General features: G+C 37.6%; 1 non-coding gene across 1 annotated transcript; it reads left to right on the forward strand.

Moving 5' to 3' along the window:
• The first annotated feature begins 9,056 nt into the window (after window positions 1–9,056).
• Window positions 9,057–9,223, forward strand: LOC115031378 (small Cajal body-specific RNA 16). Its single transcript, XR_003837019.1, has one exon.
• The last annotated feature ends 13,248 nt before the right edge of the window (window positions 9,224–22,471 follow it).

Genomic DNA, 22,471 nt, shown 5'->3' on the forward strand with positions numbered 1-22,471 from the left:
ATACAAGACGGAAATTACTCATCTCCCTGCTGTCAAAGCCTACCCTTCTTTGCCATATTTCCTCAATCCATGAGCTGAAATAACATTGTTGTGTTAAGTTGCTTATTTTCAAATATTTGGTCATAGCAATGAGGAGAGAATTAATATACCTTCTATCCATGTTTCATTAATGAAAGGATTGCTTTATTATTATCGAATGTTACATTTTGGTACCTCTTTTTCTGCTTCTGTTTATATATTCAGTTGAATTTATCCTCTATTAATGATAGAGTATAATTTATGAGCTGATGTTTAGATTAAAGCAAGCTTGAATTTCTGATTTCTATCCTCAGTAATTCTTACATATTGATGTATTAAATTTGCTGATATTTTATTGAGTATTCACATCTATATATTTGTAAGCCTGTTGTTCTGCAGTATTCACATAATATGGCTGGTTTTTGTATCAAGGGAATATTGACTTTAAAAAGATAAAATACAAAGTGTTTTTTGGTTTAGGTTACTCTTTGTCTTAGAAAAAAATGTGAAAGCTTCCCATTAAATCTTCTTTATGAATCTAATAGCAGTCACCATTAAGACATTAAATCCAGCCAAAATTATTAATATTTCTTAATATCTATTTGCTTGAAATTTAATTTTCACTTCCCTTTCCCTCAGTCTCTTAAGATAAAAAACTAAAATAATAACAACATAAAATGCCTCATTTTCCAAGCAATTCATATAGAAATTTAAGCATTAATCACTTAATGATTTTCATGACAGAACTGTTATCATCAAGAAAATGTGATATTAACAACACTTATACATATAAATTAATTATATGTATGATTTATATTCCAAGAATAAACCTTAACTTTCATAGAATATTTTCAGGACAGATGTTATGAAACACAAAGTGGGAAATAATCTCAGAGGGAGGGGGAGCTACAAGCATCACAACTATGAAAGACATGGACCTGATGAGAAAGGATAGAGACTCAGTTCAGCATGACTCAGTAAGCTGGTGCTGCTTTAAACTTCTTGACTTAGAGAGTGGAACAGTTTATTGTAGACATATTTAAGTCCAGTACATTTTTCGGGAAAAATCATGGTAACAATTATCTTCATCCAATATGTATAACAAAGCTTAAGGTGTGGCTATATCAAGGCTCTTTTGAAAAGTACATTTGACCTATACCATGAAGGTTGGTTCTATAGCTTAAGGGCCTAGGTGTCTCTGACCCAGATAGGATAGAGGTCAGCAGGCAAAGAACGTGTGACATCTCCCATAAAGATGGATTCTCTTGACTGAAAAACAAAGTTAACACTAAAGGTGTAAGGAGGGAGAGTCTGTAATAAATAATCTGGGGGATTAGAGGGTACCCTCATCTTACATATACAGAGGTCACTAGGTTATTAACAACATCAACACCCAGTCCTCTGGATAGAAAACAAATGTCCATTTCCTCAATCAAGGAGACAACCTTGCATGATTAACATTTCTGGCTTCACTATTACTTATCTGTGACCAAACTGCCCTCTAGATAATCAGTTTTGTTTTTGATTTTAGCTTTTATTTCTGAAGTAAAAAATCTATGCATATCTGCTGACAACTACCAACTAGTTTTGTTGTTATTGTTGTGGTTATTTTCATCTTGATACAAACTTTGGTCATTTGGAAAGAAAAATCTCAATTAATAAATAGCCTTTATGATATTTGCCTGTATGCAAGTCTTTAGTGCATATCTTGATTGATGATTAACATGGAAGGACCCATCCCAGTGTGGGTGGTGCCATCCCCGGGCAGGTTGAGCTGGACTACTATGTAAGAAAGCAGACTAAACAAGCCACAAAGAGCAAGCCAATGAGCATATTTGCTCCATTATCTTTGCCGCAGTTCCTGTCTTCAGGCTCCTAAATTAGGTTCTCGCCCTACCTTCCCTGGATGATGGAGTACAAGCCTTTAGCACAATATATCCTTTTCTACCCGGTTGCTTTTGTCTCAGTATCTTCTAACCACAATAGAAACCCTAAGTAAAACAACATTCCATACCAGGGAAGCGGTCTCTACATCATAATATATGCACAACTTATCTGCATATGGTCTGTTAAAAGATTTAAAATTGTTTAATGCTGGTAGAAAATATAGATATAAACATCTGATTCTTCAATAAGACAACTATTTTTTTCCAATATGGCACAAAAAATATCAAGAGGAATAAAAGAAAATTTTATTTGATTTCATCAAAATTCAAGTACTTGTTCAAAACTTTTTTTATGAAGGTAAGATACTCAGTGAATTAGGGGAAATATATGCAAATAATGCATCAGATTAAAAACTTGCATTCAAAGTAAATAACTGACACATGTCAATCAAAAGAGTACATTCTATTAAATGGACAAAGTGTTTAGAAAATATTTCTCTAGGACCCAATAACCATACAGAAAATTTTTATATACCTCTTGACACATGAGTATCCAAACTAGAACGTCACACTACTTCATATGCCGAAGCAGGTAAGGTCTCAAGAGAAATGGTTACATGTTATGCAAATAACTAGTAAGACTGTACAAATAAACCTAAAAGAAATTGGGTGGTTTTTTTTCCCCTGAAATTTTGAAATAGGGGTGAAAATCTTTTCTTCTTATCCTCATAGTGTTAAGATATTTACTCGTCAAAACTATTTATTGATTGGCACATACTTAAGGTATACTTAGATCGTTGTGGAGAAACAGAGCCTCTCATCCAGTACTGGTAAAAGTAAAAGGTAGTACAGATGTGCTTAGGGGACTCCAATGGAGAAGTTAGAGGAAGGACTGAAAGAGCTGAAGGGGTTTGCAACCCATAGAAAGGACAACATCCCTAACCTCCCAAAGCTCCCAGGGACTAAACCACCAATCAAAGACGACACATGGGGTGGGGGAACCCATGGCTTCAGCTGCATATGTAGCAGAGGATGGCCTTATCTGACATCAATGGGCAGAGAGGCCCTTGTTCCTTTGTAGGTGTTATGCCTCAGTGTAGGGGAATGCCAGGGCAGTGAAGTGGGCGTGGATGGGTGGAGAGTGAAGCATGCTTATAGTAGCAAGAGAGGGGGTTTGGGATAGGGGGTTTGTAGAGGGGAAATGGGGAAAGGAATAACATTTGAAATGTAAATAAATAAAATATCCAATTAAAAAAGTTATTCCTGAAATGGTTAAAGTCAGACATTCCTAATGAAGCACCAGGCGAGTAAAACTTAAACATATGTCTATGTAAAAAGTTGAACAGGAAAGTTCATAACAGCATTATTATTAAAGCCAAAACTGAAAATATCCCATATGTCCATCAAGGATTAAACATATAAACAAAGTGTGCTATCTGTTACAATTAAAAACTTTCTACACAATAAAAATTAATGACTAAACAACGCATAATTCATGAAGGGACCTTACACTTCAACACTAAGTGAAAAAAATTTAGTCACAAGAGACAACCAAGTATGCAGCTCCATTAAAATTGTCTGTAACACATTTAGGAGGGATGGGTTCATGAGCACAGATGAACTACACACCCTGTCTCACACATTGCCCTTCAATTTGCCAAAATCCATATGTAGATCTGTAGGTTACTATGTTGCATGTCATTTTAAAAAACATGCTTCCCCTTCCCTGGGCCGTGCTCTCAGCTTTGCTCCTAGATCACGTTCCCATCAGCCCACACTCCCTTCTTCCCTGGAGCTCGGCCCATGCTCTGAGATTGGCTCAGTGAACGTCCAGCTTGCTTATTTTCCCGGGAGCTACAATCCAGCCTCTCATGGCTAGCTTCACCAAGCCTCCAACAACCGCTCTGGCTACCATCTTTCTCTTCTTGCCTACTTTGTGCCTTGGATGGGAAACACTGAAAAGTTTTATTATTTAAAACCAGCCGGATAACTCAATGGCTGGGGCGAAGAGTTTCCTTGTATAATCTTATCAACTAGCACCCTCCATCTTCCTTGACCCCTGCTCCAGGTGGAGGCTACAAACTCTAGGGGCCCCAAGACCTACATGTCTCCAGCTTCCTACTCGCTCCAAAGCCTGGTCTGAATAACTTTCTCTGTATCCCTTTTCTTCCTCCTGGGACCCAGAAGGCCCATCTTTTTCTTTTTGCATAGTAATTGGCTTCTGCCTCCTTTATTGACATAATCAAGAACCAATTAGGGAACCAAAACCTTTCCCTACTCTGTTAGAAGACAGAAGCCAGGAACAGAAAGCGAACTACCATGTGAGCTTCCTCATATATGGGCCCCATTCAAATCATTCTCCTAAAAGGTAGCCTTATAATTAGAAAAACCTAGAGAAATGAGAAAAGAAGGAGATATGACAGAACTTTAATTTAGGAACAGTATAATATAATTTTGGTGTCTAGTTGCATTATTTCATAAAAGTGTGACTACATATTCATACTAAATACCCTGTTAAGAAGCAAAGATTTGCTCTTTGACCTCTCACTTTTCTTACTATTATATCTAGCTCTCCTTCTCTCTCTCTCTTCCCCACTTCTCTCCACGTAGCCATGGCCAGCCTCTCTCCTTCTTTCTACCTTCTCCGCCCCCCGCCCCCCCGCCTTTCTACAATAAAGCTCTAAAACCATAAAAAAGAAGCAAATATTTGTAGTATTTTTAGTATAGCCAAGGAGTAAATATTGGAAAAAAAAGATATTTGATACAATCTAAATTCCATACAGTAGGCACAGCTCTTGAAAGAACACTTGTTTCTCAATTAAAATGTAGACTTTCACGTTATTTAAAACCTTTATGTATCTGAATAAATTTAACTTAAATTTAAAGTGTATAAAGTAAGTATCATAATTACCAACTGGTGTAATTTAAATTACCAACAGTTTTATAGCAAATTAGACATCAAATGCTTGCCTTTATGCATACATATTAATATTGATTTTAGCAGTGTGCTGAACTGGCTGAATTGTTTTCACTATTACTTACAATTGAGTGATTGCATAAAATTGTTTATGAGATTTCAAAGTCAGAGATGAATTATTGCTCATAGCCTTGAGAAATGGTACAGGGTAGGTGTTGGGTGATTAGGTGTTGTAAAGCTTGGGTCGGATCCCAGCAGATTGTAGCTAAGTATCACAACTTTCTTAAATCTCTATGGGAGTCTAGCTCAGTGCAATTCTCTTGCTTGAAGATTTCACTTGTTTGTTCCAAAGAGATGTAGGCTGTGTTTCACATGTGGGCACTGCTAAAATATAAACTCTAAGAGAGTGTTGAAGATTGTAGCCAGGTGGAAGAAATGAAATGAGCAAATCTCTTGACTATGCAAAACATGTATAAATCTGTCTTTTGTGTTAGGAAGACAAAAGATAAAGAGATGTGTGCGTATGGATTGAACGATTACCATATGGAAATTACTGGACCAGTTGCTGGTATTTAGGATGCTTTGTGCCATTAGTGGAACACAGCACAATCAGAAAATAGGGAGCACATGTTCTTCCCTTATTAAGAATACTATGACAGCAAGAGTAGCTATTAACCAATGCAGAAATCTCCTTAGCACATGGCTCTTTCTCACTGCATGGATCACATACTTATGAGGCCACTGCTGTTGATTTACTGCTAATGTCACTATCTCTTATCACAGTCTAACAGTGGCAGTTAAAAAGAGCTAACTGGTATACCCACAATAGTATACCTTGCTGGGACAAAGTCAAATACAACTAAAATCGATTTTATAGCTATTGTCTTTTGCCATGTTGGTTTGTACAACACTTTAATGGAAGCAGTAGAAATAGACTGTATGAGTCACGCCATTAAGTGACTATCTTCTCTACATTAATTATTGTATTGTGATACTCTAGCTGCCTTTCTGTTATGACATACCTTTCTTCCCTTTCTGATGCCCATCCTGAAAGTTTGCCAACTTAAGGTATAGTTGCACATCCACATGCACTATCACGAGGATAAACAGGAATCTGCGATTTCATTCAGCCTGTCTAGAACCAGAACTTCACTGAAGAACAAGGCCACAGATCTGGAGTTGCTTATTCCACAAGTTCAGTGAATTGTGTCCTGGATGGCCTTTAAAGTACTCATTAATATTGAAGTACAGAATACACTAACAATTACAAGATACTTCTTCTTTTGGAAATTTTGGAGGACTGAGATTGTAAACGGGAGGTGGCCTTTAGCCATAGGCACATCCTTCAGGAATCACTATATACTAATATGCTGTGAGAGGAAAACTATAGAACATATCATAATTATTTTTTAAGATAGTTAGAGTAAAGGGCATACTACAAATAGCATGTGTGACTTTGCTCTGAACAAATTGAGGCCTGTGGATTGTATAAGTGAGCAAATCTAATTTTAGTGAACAAAAGAGCCCGTGAGATGCTGAGTGTAATTTTTATGTAAAAATAGGAGTCTCCAAAGACATCTCTCTTTAAACAGATGAATGCAAATTACTGAAGTCATCCAAATTGAGCTTGATTTATGCATTTTTCATTGTACTCTTTCACAACAGAAAAAGCTTTTTCTGTTTCCAAATAGGATGCATGTGGGGTAAAGTTTCACGTTGTGCACCAAGAATGGCTTAGTGAAGAGAGATCCAAACCAGTCATGTAGAGAAATTATTTCTGTATCTTTTTTTCCCCCTCAAATACAGCTTCTGCCAAATAGGCTGGCCAACTGTCTACTGTATCCACTTTTTAGCGACTTGAATTTTAATTACAAAAATAAAAGTTTTAATGCTGTGTATCAGAATATATGATACATGCTCCACTGGCACCCGGTGTTTTTCTCTGAGAACAGACACAGTAGGAAAAAAAAATCCAATTCCACTTGACTATAAGCAGACACTTGGTTCTCAAATCAGTGCCAGGCATGGGTTTTATTCCATCACCATTTGAGCATTGTTACTGTTGTGATTTAGTTCAGCTTTACATCTGCAAAACTCTTAAAATCGACAATAAATTGTTGGCTTGCATAGCACAGTAAGATGATCTGTTCGAGAGGATGTACTGTGTAGTTTTCAATACCAGAACTTTAGATTTTATTTTCTTTTTCTGCCCCTTTCTACTGACTTTAAAATGCTTTGAATTTTTTATTTATTTTATTTTTATGTGTATTAGTGTTTGTTTCTATGAATATTTATGACTCTGTGTGCATAGTGCCTGTGAGGGCCAGAAGAGGGCATCAGCTCCCTTGAAACTGGAATCCAAAGGCTATGGGCTGTCGTTGGGGTTCTGGGAATTGAAGCCACGTCCTCAGCCAGAAGAGTAAGCACTCTTTTTTTAAAGATATTTTCTTTATTTATATTTTAAATATTATTCCCTTTCTTGGTTTCCCCTCTGAAACCCCCATATTTCCCCCCTCCCCCTGCTCACCAACCCTCCCACTTCTACTTCCCTGTCCTGGCATTCCCCTACACTGGGGCATAGAGCCTTCTCAGGACCAAGGGTCTCTAGGAAGCACAAGCACTCTTAATCAGCAAGTTATCTCATCAGCCTCCAAGGGAAACAAGAGACTCCCAGGACCGTACAGTGATTACTTTAGAGAACTAGCTAACAAAGAGGAGGCAGAACCTGTAAAGGCCACCTCCAGTAGATAGGCAATGGGCCCCAGTTGAGGGATGGGGCCACCCACCCATCTCAGAGTTTTTACCCCAGAAATGTCCCTGTCCAAAGGAAAGACAAGGGTGGAAAACAGAACAGAGACTAAAGGAAAGGCCGTGCAGAGACTGCCCACCTAGGGATCCATCCCTTCTGCAGACACCATACTCTCATACTTGCTGATGCCAAGAAGACAGGAACCTGGTGTGGCTGTTCCCCGATGGGGTTCTGCCAGGCCCTGAGCAATACAGATGCAGATACTCACAACCAACCACCGGACTGAGTTCAGGGACCCCAATGGAAGAGTTAGCGGAAGGACTGAGGGACCCGAAGTGGATTGCAACCCCACAGGAAGAATAATATCAACTAACCGGAACCACCCCCATACCCGGAGCTCCCAGGGACTAAACCACCAACCAAAGAGTATGCATGGAGGGATCCATGGCTCCAGTGACATATGTAGCAGAGAATGACCTTATCTGACATCAACGGAAGGGGAGGGCTTTGGTCCTGTGGAGGTTTGATGTCCTAGCGTAGGGGAATGCTAGAGGAGTGAGGTGGGAGTGGATGACTGTGTGGAGGAGAACCCTCATAGAGGGAATGGGAAGGGGGGAGAGGTAGGATTGGATGGGGATTTTGTGGAGGAGTAACCAGGAATGGGGGATATCATTTGAAATGTAAACAAATAAAATGATTAATAATAAAAAAGAAGGAAAAGATTTTTTAGTGTATATATACATATGTTTGTGTGTGTATATATATATGTATATATATATGTATCAGCTTTAACTTATATACATTTATTACACACACACACATATATATATATACATATATATAGTATGTATGTGTGTAAATATATTTGTATATATAAATATATGTGCTATGTATAAATGCTACGTGAAATGTAGTTAATATATACATTTTCCTGTGCTCGTCCATGAACTCAGATTATTACTCATTGATTCATTGGGTTTTGCCTGAGTGCCAACTAATACCGTTCTTTACCCTGAGACTCCTAGAAAAACTCTTCACCATTCAGTTTTGCCAAAAAGAAAACTTAAATATGTAAGCCAATGACCAGTAAGAAAAATGCATACCTAAACAAAGCAATATGCTATAAAAATAAATCTAAAATAATATCATTCAGCTTATTTTTTGTGGGCAACTACTCCAGGGCATGAGGCCCTGAACTTAAATGTAATTAATTCTCCTAATGAAACTTTACTGGAGGAAACTAATTTGTCCTTTGCCAGCAGGTATCCATTGCAGATGGCTTTTTGTTTAGGCAGGATTTTCCCATGTCCACTTCCTCTTTTTAGGGCTGGGACACCCCCCACCCCCTCCGGCTTCAACTTGTGCAGGCCCTCTGACTGATGCTACAGTACTTATGAGGTCATATACCAGCAGCCCTGTTGTCACTGGAGATGTGTTTCCTTGAAGTCATCCACCCACTCTGAACTCCACTTTTCCATAGATCTCCAAGACCCAAAGAGAGAGGTTTGATGGATACATCCCATTTAGCGAACCCCAAATTTGAACTAGAGTAAATTTCCAGGGGAACATCTTACCTGGGATCAGAATTTACAACTAAGAGATGTGAACATTATAGCAGCTGTTTGATGATCATGTATGATACTGAAAATAGGAAAAAAAAATACATTTGTTATTCTGTCCAGGCCTAATCCCGTGATTGAGCTTTGAGAGTCAAGAATTTCGCAGGCTTCCTCAGGATAAATGTTTGCACTGCTTTATGCCTATGTTACCCATTTCTTGCCACTAGACTCTGTCAGACAAATATGTTACATCCTATATTGGTTTTTTTCAATTAAATCCTGTATTTTTTTATGGAAAGTATAGTTTGGACTCCTGCAAAGACTTCTAAATGTAAAATTTTTATAGTTATCTCTGCTTACAAATCCATGCTACCCTTGACTTCTCAAGGGATAGTGAAATATTTCATTATTTATCTTCTGCTCCCTTTTTAAGAACTTTCCTCATGAGGTTTATTTCTTTTCCTTGCTCATTGTCTAAAGTTCTTTGAAGACCCTCATAGGTGTTCAGGTGTCACGTTAAGCACACCACAGCACAATCACAATCTAGCTGTCTCTAGGCAGCATATTAATTTAGTCATGGCTAGTCTCTTCCTACTGAGGGGATGGAAAAGGTGATGTCTGCTGGACCACAAGAATTAAAGATTAGTTTATTGTATCATCTTCTTTTGAGGTCCAGACATTTGTATTCAAGCTATATTATACACAGTTAATATGTTAAAACCTCAATTTTAATTATTTGCACTAAGATTATGGTCATTCTTTCTAGAACAAAACAAATTTCAGTGTTTCCTATGAATGGATTATCTCTACTTTTTCTCTTTTTCTCTTGGTTAAGAACCAGAAGCATGTTTGTACACGCATGTACACATTCAGATTTGAAACAAGCTTATTGTGAAAGGAACCCTAAATGAAGGGTATTTCTAGTAATTTTAATTTCAAGAAATAAATGATTCCAGGGGTTGTTGGAGAATAGGCCTAATTTAGATCTTAGCAAGTGGTCATCTAAATTTTATCTCCGATTTAATTTTGAATTCTGTGTGATTTTTTTTTTCACTTCTACTTTTTCTCTTCACCTTCCCATGATCACACCTACTTCTAGTCAAAAGTGCACAGATAGCACTTTGGCTTTTATGTTTGTACTTCTGGTCTCTCCTTCGGAGCAGGCATTAAGCAAATTGCTCCTTCACAGAACCCATTACTTTAATTCCTTACTCCTATTTATATCGATCATGAAATAATCAAATTATACCATCAAGTGGACTAAATGTAATTTGTAAAAAAGGTTTCAGACATGCTCAAAATGAGGAGCTGTAATTAGTAAATCTGTAGATCAATGGTATATTTATGTAAAGTTGACTCAAATGGGTTGTTCCATTTTAAAGCATTGATTATACAGATTCTGTGTCTAATCTGAGCTTATTTCTAGAGCATTGGAGCAGCGACAAATGCTATGTAAATTCCACTGAGGCCAGACATCTTTCTTTAATGATGCTGAAGCCCTTGTGTCACCTGAGAAATTAGGAAGTCAACACAAACAATACACTCAAGGCAAACATGGCCAGACCTGAACAAAACGAGACTTAATTAATTACTAGAACAAACGTGATTATTAGTCACTCCGATGTGAAATCGAAGTAACTTTTGTTAACTATTGAATCTTTTTGCAATTTTCCTAACACTAACAGTCAGAAAATAGGTCTAGTCATGACCCTTCTTTCAGAATATCCTGTATCTTTTGAATCTAACAAAAATGAAAATTATTTGATCAGTAATGAATGGATATACTTTAAAATCTTTGTAACCTCAAGGTGTCAATAATACAGATGAAGTTTATATAACTTTAAGTCTTTTGTCATCCCTTAATAAAATATTATAATGTATAGAGCCATGGTTAGAGATAGGAAGTGCCTTTTCTGTGTGGATTTAAGTACTCACTACTTAAATGAGGGTCTGAGTGGTTTGTAAAAGGCTGGGTGGGACTAATCACAACCTTGAGAATTTTGTTTTCTTCTTTGTTTTATGTTTTGATACGGTGTTTCATGCATCCAAGGTTGGCCTTTCACTCATCGTACAGCTAAGGATGAACGCCACCTTCTGCACAGCCTAATGGCATCTCCAACTTCTGGGACCCCAGCCTTACACCACCATGCCTGGCTGGCTTCATGTGGGCCTGGAAATCAAACCTAGGGCTACACACTACTTCAGCAAACACTATCAGCCAAGGTGCATTCTCACATTCTCAGCCCTGTAAGGTTAGGTTTTGGTTGTTTGGTTTGTGAGTTAGCTTCTTTCTGTGTTTTGACTTGCTTCTGCTTTTCTCTAAAGCTTAGACATCCAGGACTATTGTGCAATAAATAGAAGAAAAACTAGAAAGTTTTAAGTGTGAATATATATATATATATATCAGGAAATTTCATATATATGCATATATAAATTCATCTCTCTCTCTTTCTCTGAAATTTCTTGGTTTTATATAGTTCTTAAAATTATTTAATTTAGGGTCCATCTCTTTATAGCTAGTTCATTAGTTAACAAATGAATTGGGTTTTTTGTTCTGTTTTTTTCATCAGAGAGGTGGGTAAATTGTTTCCACTTATGACCTTTTGTGATACTATTTATCTGAATTGCCAAGTTCATTGAGCCTTTTTACCCTACATTCTTGGATAATAGATCATGAACCTTTCCCTTCCACGCTTATAAAACATCAGCGAGAGAGTTGTATTAATATGTGTTCATTTAAATAAGAAAATGTTGGTATCTCATTCCTCGCTTGGCAAACCTTACACCAAGCCTTTTCAGTGAGGAGAAGAAGCTATATTGGCTGACAGTACCATTTTCAAGAACTTCTTAGAAGCAGGATAGTGACTTCAAACAAAAATGCTCAGCTATGCTATGTTAATACTCTGCCTTGTGAAATGACTCAGAGAATTAAGTGGGAAATTCCAGGTGTGTGTGTCCTAGAGTCTTTCAAGAGGCAGCTGGGATGTCTAAAGAGACCCATGCATTGACCTGGATGTCTGTGATGGTAGAGGCTGGGTGGAGCTTCTTTCCACAATGCTGATATTCTAATATGCTTAAAGAATATCAGTCAGTTGGTTTCTGACACAGCAATTGGTTTTGTCCTGAAGAAAGCAACATGGAAATTGCATTAGCTTTTGGGTTTCAGCTTGGGAAGGCTCACATAGTTGTTAGCATTATATTATGATGTCTAAGAACAACCGAGATTCAATATTGGAAGAAGGAAAAGGCCTCTAGGCCCATCTTAGATGCTGATTCCACAACCCTCTAAAAGAATATGTCAATAGAGAAGTGACACTGAATAGAAGATAAATACATGGTCTGAGAATGAATAATGTCACCAGTATGTCTGAAGAAATAATATGAATTCAAAATAAATATGACAATAACATGGGTGTGAGAAATGCAGGCTTCAATGGTACCATATTCAGAGCCTCACTGAATAAAGTGCCTTCAGTTTTGCTTAGTGTGTTTATTTTGCACATACTCCCTTTAGGTAATACAACTTCATTGGCCATATTTTATTTAAGAACACGATAGTGTATGCCTTTAAGAGCAAGCAGTGACCAATTATAAGATGATAATGCACAAAGTAGATGCCTACACTCTTGTTTAATGTTAATAAAATCAATAAAAGCTGAGTTCAAGTTAAAAATCTATAAAAAAATTGAAGGGAAAGGTTTTTTTTGAGCATCAATGATAAATCAAACAAATGACAATATAAAATGCTCGCTAGTTTTGTACATAAAAGGACACTGATACAGTAACAATTTCTAATATTTTAAGCCTGATATTTTCTGTTAAATTATTGTCAGTCTTAGTGTAATAAGATATGCATATCAGTAAACATTATCATTTTCAAAAAAGAAATGAGAGTCTGAGACTTCTACAGATTTCAGTTCAAAATAACTGAACTTGGATCCTGTTCCCCAGACATCCATTGTCCATTTTTCTCTCTGACCACCTTCATCAGACCTGTAGATATGGAAGCATACAGGTTAGATTCCCTCTTTGCATCCATTCCCCTTACCCCCCAACCAAGTCTTCTGGGGCATGCGCAGCTGTCAAGAGTGGCACACTGTCACCCAGAGTGCCACTATACTGCCATCTCTCTGTGTTTTCCCCTCTCCAATTCCCTACCCACACTGTCCCCAGGGGCACACCAAACTGCAGGGATATTTGCACATTCCTCCCACAAAGATCTATTGTTTAGTTCAAAGATACCCATTAGAGTCCTGCCACACCAGAATCATCCAAAGATTGTCCCCTCCCAGTATCTTCTAAAAAAGGAACATTAAGTAAACAAGCAGATGGCTAAAGGCCAGCAGAAGGACAAAATTAACAAAACCAAGGCCCACATGACACATTCAGAGCACAGCTATCGTACTACAGCAAGTCCACTGAACCCTAACATAACCAAAGCACAATAAAGTGACCCTAAATCAATCTTATAAAGATGATGGAGGCTTTTAAAGAGGAAACAAACAAATTCCCCAAGGAAATAAAATTAAATACATGAAGGAAATAAATAAAATGATCCAAGAAGTGATAATGGAAATTGAAGCAATAAAGAAAACACAAACTGAGGGAATCCTGGAGATGGAAAACCTAGGCAAGAAAACAGGAACAACAGACGCAGCATTCCCAACAGAATACAAGAGATGACAGAGAGAATTTCAGGTGCAGAAAATACTATAGAAGAAATTGGTATATCAGTCAAAGAAAATGTTAAATTTAAAAAAGTTCTTGATGCAAAACACCCATGAAATCTGAAATACCATGAAAAGAGCTGACTAAAGAATATTAGGAAAAGAAGAACATGAAGAGCCCCAGCTCCAAGGACCAGAAAATATCAACAAATATCATAGGAAAAAAAGTTCCCAAACTAAAGAAAGAGATGCTTATAAACATATAAAGTGCTTATGGAATACCAATTAGGTTGCGCCAGGAAAGAAAATCCTCCTGCTTCATAATCATTAAAGCACTAAATGTACAGAACAAAGAAAGAATATTAAAAGCTGCAAAGGATAAAAGCCAAGGTAACATACAAAGACAGACCTTTCAGAATTATACCTAATTTCTCAATAGAGATTCTAAAAATCTAGAAACTTCTCAACCGATATTCTAAAACCTACAAGGTCCTTTAAACACACACATGCACACACATACACACACAGATGCCAACCTAGAATATTATACCCAGCAAAACTCTCAATCACCATATATGAAGAAAGCATGATATTTCTAGACAAAACCAAATTCAAACAATAACTATTCACAGATCCAACCCTACAGAAGAAAACTTTCAACCCAAAGATCAGAACTACATCTAAGAAAACATAGGAAATAAGTAATTCCATACAAGCAAAAACAAAGCAAGAGAAATACACACACACACACACCACATACACACACACACACATGCACACACATATACACACACACTAATACCACAAATATCAATATAGCAAGAATTAAAAATCACTGGATTTTAATCTCTCAACATCAATGAACACAATTCCCCAATAAAAAGGCATAGGGTAGATGTAAAAACAGGGTCCATCATTCTGCTGCATACAAACAACACACCTTAGCATTAAAGATAGACATTACCTCAGAGGAAATAGACAGAAAAAAAGTTTTCAAGCCAATGGACCCAAGAAACAGGCTGGAATAGCCATTCGAATGTCTGATAAAATAGAATTTCAACCAAAAGGAGTCAAAAGAGATGGGGAAGAACTCTCCATAGTCACCAAAGGGACAATTTACCAAACTGTTAGCTCAATTCTGAACACCAAACACTAGGGTCCCCACATTTGTAAAAGAAATGCTGATAAAGCTAAAATCACACACTGAACCCTAGGCATTAATAATGTCTTAGATATTCTGTACTTTTTGGCTAATATCCACTTAGCAGTTAGTGTATGCCATGCAAGTCTTTTGGATCTGTGTTACCTTTCAATGGAAGATATTTTCTAGCTCCATTTATTTGCCTGGAAAATTGATGCCTTTGTTTTTAATAGTTGAATAGTATTCCATTGTGTAAATGAGCCACATTTTCTTCCTTCCTTCCTTCCTTCCTTCCTTCCTTCCTTCCTTCCTTCCTTCCTTCCTTCCTTCCTCCCTCCCTCCCTCCCTCCCTCCCTCCCTCCCTCCCTCCCTCCCTCTCTCTCTCTCTCTCTCTCTCTCTCTCTCTCTCTCTCTCTCTCTCTCTCCCTCTATCTCCCTCTCTTTTGGTTGATGGACATCTGGGTTCTTTACAACTTCTAGCTATTACAAATAAGGCCACTAAGAACATAATGGAGCACATATATCCTTTTGGTATAGTGGAACATCTTTTGAGTATATGCCTGGGAGAAGTATTGTTGGGTCTTCAGGTAGAACTATTTCCAGTTTTCTGAGGGACCACCAGATTGATATCTAGAGCGGTTGTACCAGTTTACCAGCAATGGAGGAGTGCTTCTCTTTCTCCACATCCTTGCTAGCATATGCTTTCACTTAAATTTTTATCTTTAAAACCTATTAATTATTTTATGTATTGACATTTCAAATGTTGTCCCCTTTCCTGGTCTCCCATTCACAAATTCTTCACCCCCTTCCACCTCCCATTTGCTTCTGAGCCATTCTAATTTGTATAAGATGGAATCTCTGGGACATTTTGATTTGTATTTCCCTGATGACTAAGTATGTTGAAGATTTCTTTAAGTGTTTCTTGACCATTTGAGATTAGTCTGTTGAGAATTCTTTGTTTAGCTCTGTATCCCATTTTTTGATTGGGTTATTTGGTTTTTTTGAGACTAACTTCTTGAGTTCTTTATATATTTTGGATAATAGACCTCTATTGGATATAGGGTTAGTGAAGATCTTTATCCAATCTGTAGATTGTCCTTTTGTCCTACTGACAGTGTCCTTTGTCTTGCAGAAGCTTTTAATTTTCCTGAGGTTCCATTTGTCAGTTGTTGTTCTAAAAGCCTGAGCCACTGATGTTCTGTTCAGAAAATTTCCCCCTGGGCCAGTGCATTCAAGGCTATTTCTCACTTTCACTTTCATTTCTCTTTTGTTTTTGTTTTGTTGTTGTTGTTGATGTTGATGTTGTTGTTACTTGTTTTTCTTTTGTTTTTGTTTTTGTTTTTTTTTGTTTTTCGAGACAGGGTTTCTCTGTGTAGCCCTGGCTGTCCTGGAACTCACTCTGTAGACCAGGCTGGCCTTGAACTCAGAAATCTGCCTGCCTCTGCCTCCCAAGTGCTGGTATTAAAGGCGTGGGCCACCATGCCCAGCCTCTCTTTCTTTTCTATTAGATTCTGTGTATCTAGTTTTATGTTGAGGTTCTTGATCCACTTGGACTTGAGCTTTGTACAAGCTGATAAAAATGGATCAATTTGCACTCTTCTATATGCAGACCAACAGTTAAATCAGCACTATGGGGAACAAAATAATCACAATGCTTTACAGAATTTGAAAGAGAAATTTTCAACTTCATATGTAAAAACAAAAAACCAAGAATAGCAAAAACAATCCTAAACAATAAACAATTGTAAACAATAAAAGAACTTCTGTAGGAATCACCATCTCTGTACTACAGAGCAATAGTGATAAAAACTGTATGGTATTGGTACAGAGATAGACAGTTCAATCAATGGATTTGAATCAAAGACCCAGAAATAAACTCATATACCTATGGACACTTGATTTTTGACAAAGAATTCAAAACATACAATGAAAAAAAAAAAGAAAGCATCATTATTTTTGAAATATGCTAAAAGTATTTTTAGGAAGTCAAAATATCTAAAAAGTAGTTCTGCTAAATCATGATTACTTAATGATATTTCAAAATGGTGTAACTGGATGCCTGCATTTAGAAGAATGCAAATAGGTCAATATTTATCATGTTACAGAAAACTCAAGTGCAAGTGGATCAAAGACCTCCACATAAAAGTGGATAGAGTCATAGAAAAGAAATTGTGGAATAGCTTTGGAACATTAGTACAGGAAGCAACTTCCTGAACAAAACACCAATGGCTCAGGCTCCAGCATCAATAATTAATCAATGGGACCTCATGGAACTGAAACCCGAAATGCTTTATAAGGCAAAGGATACTGTCAACAGGACAAAACAGATTGGGAATGGATCTTTATCAACCCTTCATCTGACAGAGGTCTAGTATCCAAGAACTCAAGGAATTAGATACCAACAATCCAAATAACCCAATTAAAAGAATTTTCAACAGAGGAATCTCACATGGCTGAGAAACTTAAAGAGATGTTCAATATTCTTACTATTCAGGGAAATTTAATCAAAACAACCCGGAGATTCCATCTTAAACCTGTCAAAATGGCTAAGATAAAAAAAATCAACAGCTCATGTTGGAGGGATGTGGAACAAGGGGTACACCCCTTCATTACTGATGGGAGTACAACTTTGTACAACCACTTTGTAAATCAATTTGGTGGTTTCTCAGAAAACTGGGAATAGTTCAACCTCAAGACCCAGTTATACCTGGCATATACCCAAAAGTGCTCAACTATACCCCAAGGACACTTGCTCAGCTATGTTCATAACAGCTCTCTTAGTAATAGCCAGAAACTGGAAACACTTAGATGTCTCTCAATTGAAGAATGGATAAAGAAAATTCGGTACATCTACATAATGGAATACTATTCAGCTATTAGAACAAAAGACATCATGAATTTTGCAGGTAAATGGATTGAACTTGAGAGTATTATCCTGAATGAGAAAACCCAGAGCCAGAAAAACCACATATGGTAGGTACTCATTTATAATTGAGTATTAGACATAAAATGCAGGCCAATCGTGTTATAATCCACAGACCCAAAGAAACTGTGTTTTAAGGAAGCCACAAGAGACGATGCAGGAATCTCACTCAGAAGGGGAAACTAAATAATTAGTGGAGGTGGATGGAGAGAGGGAACATGTGGTAGAAAGGGTGAGGAGGGCAAGAGGCATGGCAATCTGGTATGGAGAAAGGGGGAGAGAGGTGCTTGGAGTAGCAATTAGAATTCTTCAGCAGGGCAGAGTGGAGCATCTCTGGCAACTAGCTGGGAAAGGGGAGGATACAGGGAGTTCATAGGAGTGACTATAATAGAGATTCCTACCAAAGAGAGATATTGAGACTAAAGTGGCCACGTGTTGTAGCCAGGCAGGACTTCCAGAGAAGGGGGGCAGACATCAACACATTCACAAAACCTTCAACCCCAAATTGTATTGCCTATACAATATGCAGGGATAAAGATAGAGCAGAGACTGAAGGAATGGCCAAAGAATGACTACTCAAACTTGAGATGCTTCCTATGTAGGAGAGCCAACCCCTGACACCATTGATTATCTTCTGCTATGCTTGGAGACAGGGACATAGCAGAACTGTTTCCTGAGAGGCTTCTTCAGTAGCAGAAGAATACAGATGCAGAGACCCACAACCAAACAATAGGTGGTGCCCAGGGAGACTTTCAGAAGAGTGAGGCATAGAAGTGAGCAAGTTGGAGGGTCAAGAACATCACAGGAAGACCTACAGTGTCAACTAACTTGGGACCACTGGGGCTCACAGAGCCTGGGCCATCAACCAAGGAGCATGCAGCAGCTGAACATAGATTCCCTACACATTTTAGCCACTATGAAGCTTGGTCTTCATTGGGTCCCCTAACAAGTAGAGTGGGGGCTATCTTGGTCTCTGTTCCCTACCTTTGGATCTCCTTCCTCCTATGTGGACTGCCTGTTTCCGGTCTCAATGGTAAAGGATGTCTCTAGTCCTACTGGAAGTAGGTGTCCCAGTATGGGATGATACACAAATGAGGCTGTCCTTCTGTAAGGATCCAAGAAGGAGGCAATTGGGTGAGGGGTTTCTAAGGCTGGGACTGGGAAGAGAGGAGAAAGGGGTCCTGTTCTTGTGCTGTAAATAACACATAAATAAATACAGAACTTTGTGTCTCGGTTGGCAGTGCTTAGTCCAAGGTTATAGTCTCTGCTTCTACAGTACAAATTAGACAATGTGTCCCTGCTCCTCTTTCTGTAGTGGCTTCTAATGAAGATGACAGCCATCATTTAAATACACATCATTAAGTAAAGAACATAAATGTCAATAAAACATTTCTTATTAAGTAACAAGCTGATGGCACCATAAAAGTGAAAAATTTTCACGTTGTAAAATATAGTCAAACTCATAATGGAGTACATTAATAGAGTTTGACATTCTCTCAGTATTCCTTAGTGAAATAAGAAGGGGCTTTAATTAAAAGTGACTTTGATCATTCTACATTTACACTGAGAATGACACACAGTATTTTCCAGGAAACGGATCCTTTCCTGGAATTAATTTGTGTATCTCTTCAGTGACACTCAAATGAAGGCACTTTTCCGAAGCTTTGGACAATTTCCATTTGGATATTTAACACATTCCACAAGTGTCACACACCTGCTTTGATAGTGCAAGTCTCCATTAGCAGCTTGTTTAGAACATTTTAAAGTACACCAGTTAGTGATTGTAAGTGCTACATGTCTACTGTTGGGAAAACTACTTTTCCCTCCCTAACCCTATGTAGAGCAATGTTTTGGCAAAATTATGACACAGGAATAGTTTATTAACATTGTTTTTACATCTAACACTCTTTTATCTACAACACTAACTTATGATCTCCCAAAATTCCCATTAAGATTGAAGAGTCAAAACATATTCTAAACACAGAGACCTGAAAGATTTCTTGTTTTGAAGTCTGAATCTCTGAACACACACACACACACACACACACACACACACACACACACACACACACACACGAGAGAGAGAGAGAGAGAGAGAGACAGACAGACAGACAGAAATATGGTTGCTATTGATAACTCAGCTCTTCAAAATAATTTTTGAGTGGTAGAACAAAAATAGATATTCCAGAATGAAATCAGTTAATTTTATCAGTCTATTCTGTCTTGACAAAACATTAATTATTTTTAAAATATATTTTAGGGGATAAATTTAATTTGGGAGAGTATTCCTGTGATTTAAGTCAAGAAAATATTGTCATTTTAGTGGGATGACAAGAAAGTAACATAAAATAAGATGAAGGAAGGTGAAATGAAAATTGAAATTAAGACACACTGAAAGAATATTAATCATCACAAATGCCAGCCATGAGAAATTGCCTTTCTTTCTTAATATTTTAGATACTAAGATAGAATTTTAGGGAGCGATAACAAAGACTTGGCAGATGTATTCACCACAAAAGGCCTTGAAACCACGTGCTGGAGGTGGATCTCAGCAGCCACACATCCGTCAGCTACGAAAAGCTACAAACTTTCAACTAAAGATAGACACCCCCAGCTCCTGAAGCAAATGCATTCAAATCAGCAGATCTTATTTTCAAGGTAGTCAGGAGACAGAAAGCAGTCATCTCTCCAACTGAAGTCAGTTTTAAATTTAAGTGTGAAGAAATATGCCATTGAATGCCCCAAATAAAATTATAAAGAAACAGAAGATCAGCATATTAGAAACACCAAGCAGCAGAGTTTATGTTTCTGTGCTCATTTGGCAATTTCTATTCATGAAACATCTTGTAATTTAATTTTCTTTACATTAACAAAGGAAGAGGACCAAGGGCTAGTGAGGCACAGACAGCCTTAAATGCCCTCTTTTGTATGTTCATATGGGAAAGCATCTGGCATATATATGCACACACCAACCAAGAGTCCCTCCAAACGTTATCCAGCTTTGTCCAAGAACTACACATTCATCATACAAGGAGTGGGAATAGTGTGACTGTGTTCTCTTGCTTCTATCCGCTGTCAGCATCACTTCATCGTTTGTTGCTTGTTTGTGTTGTTTTTATCTATAAAGATTTTGCCTACATGCATGTTTGTAAACCACATGCATGTAGATTCCAGACTCATGCTTTGCTCTGAATTGGGGTTTCTTTCTTTATGTAGTGGGCATATAGTAATGCTTAACTACAGACATCAATGTCAAACCACACAATGTTTGCAAAGCACCATTAATTTAAGGTTAATAATTGTGAGTCTAATTCAAAATTACAAAAGTACTGTGATTGGAAAGACTTCTCTAGTAAATTTTCAAATTTGGAAAATGCCATCTGATAGACTGCATTCAAAAGGAAATCAGAAGACTTAAGTATCACTGAATGTTGCAAGAATTGAGAGAATATAGCCAGGCATGGTGGCACACACCTTTAATCCCAGCACTCAGGAGGCAGAGGCAGGCAGCTTTCTGAGTTCGAGTCCAGCCTGGTCTACAAAGTGAGTTCCAGGACAGCCAGGGCTATACAGAGAAACCCTGTCTCGAAAAAAACCAAAATAATAATAATAATAATAAAATATATATAATGTATCTAAGGTAAACCCAGAAAACTTGTCATCTGCATTAGAGGACAAAAAAAATCTCTCTTTATTCTCTGGAGTATTCTGTCTTCTCAGAAACATGGAAAGGTTGAATTGTATCTGGAGTATAATTTCAAACTGAATTAGTCAGTAGTGTGCCCAGTATAAGAGTACATAAGTAAAACTTATTAAACCGATTAAAAACTTTCACAGTCTTACTAGAATTTTGCTATTGAAGCAGTTGCCTCTTCAAGGGAGTCCTGCTATGAGCCTACTGCTCTCTGTAAACAGCACTCTACAAAGAAGGAACCACTGTGTCTCAGGACAAAGGAGTCTATCTTTATTAAGCAGCTCCAACTGCTAATAAATATACCTTAAATGAAGTTCAAACATGTCATTTAAGAACTTCTACTTACTCGCTCTATTAACTCTCGGTGGGAGAGCAAGCACCAGAGCACTAGACTTTTACTCTTTGTCTTTTGTACACAATGGCCTTGGAAGTATTGGCAAGCAAGAGACATATTTCTTCCATCTATGTCCAAGTAAAAATAATATGTGCAATATATACATATATAGTATAATTATATATAATATATAGTATACACACACACGTCTCCCTTGATTCTATCAGTAAGAAAACAATTTTAAAGTTCCTTCTATTGGAATGTAATAGATGTTGCTAAAGTTATTCGATTTTGCTTATAAGGGACAAAACAAACTGAAAAATAAATAAGGCAAAGCACGGGGTAATGCTGGTGTCCTGATTAAAATGTGATTAAATGCTTCAACCACCAGCACGTTAGCTCTGACATTTTGTCTTTTAAACGGTGTCAGGTAATGAAGGTCAACCTGAGCAAGCGTCCTGCTTCTGGTCCTTGGCAAGAGCCGCCCTGTACTTGAGCTTCACAGCAGGACCCTGTCAGCCTGCACAGCCTCGCTCCAAGTACTTGCTTGCATCTGGCTCTAGCATATGGTACTGTACGAAGG

Source organism: Mus caroli, unplaced genomic scaffold (assembly GCF_978045245.1).
Source record: "Mus caroli unplaced genomic scaffold, Mus_caroli_1 scaffold_7, whole genome shotgun sequence".
Lineage (NCBI taxonomy): Eukaryota > Metazoa > Chordata > Mammalia > Rodentia > Muridae > Mus > Mus caroli.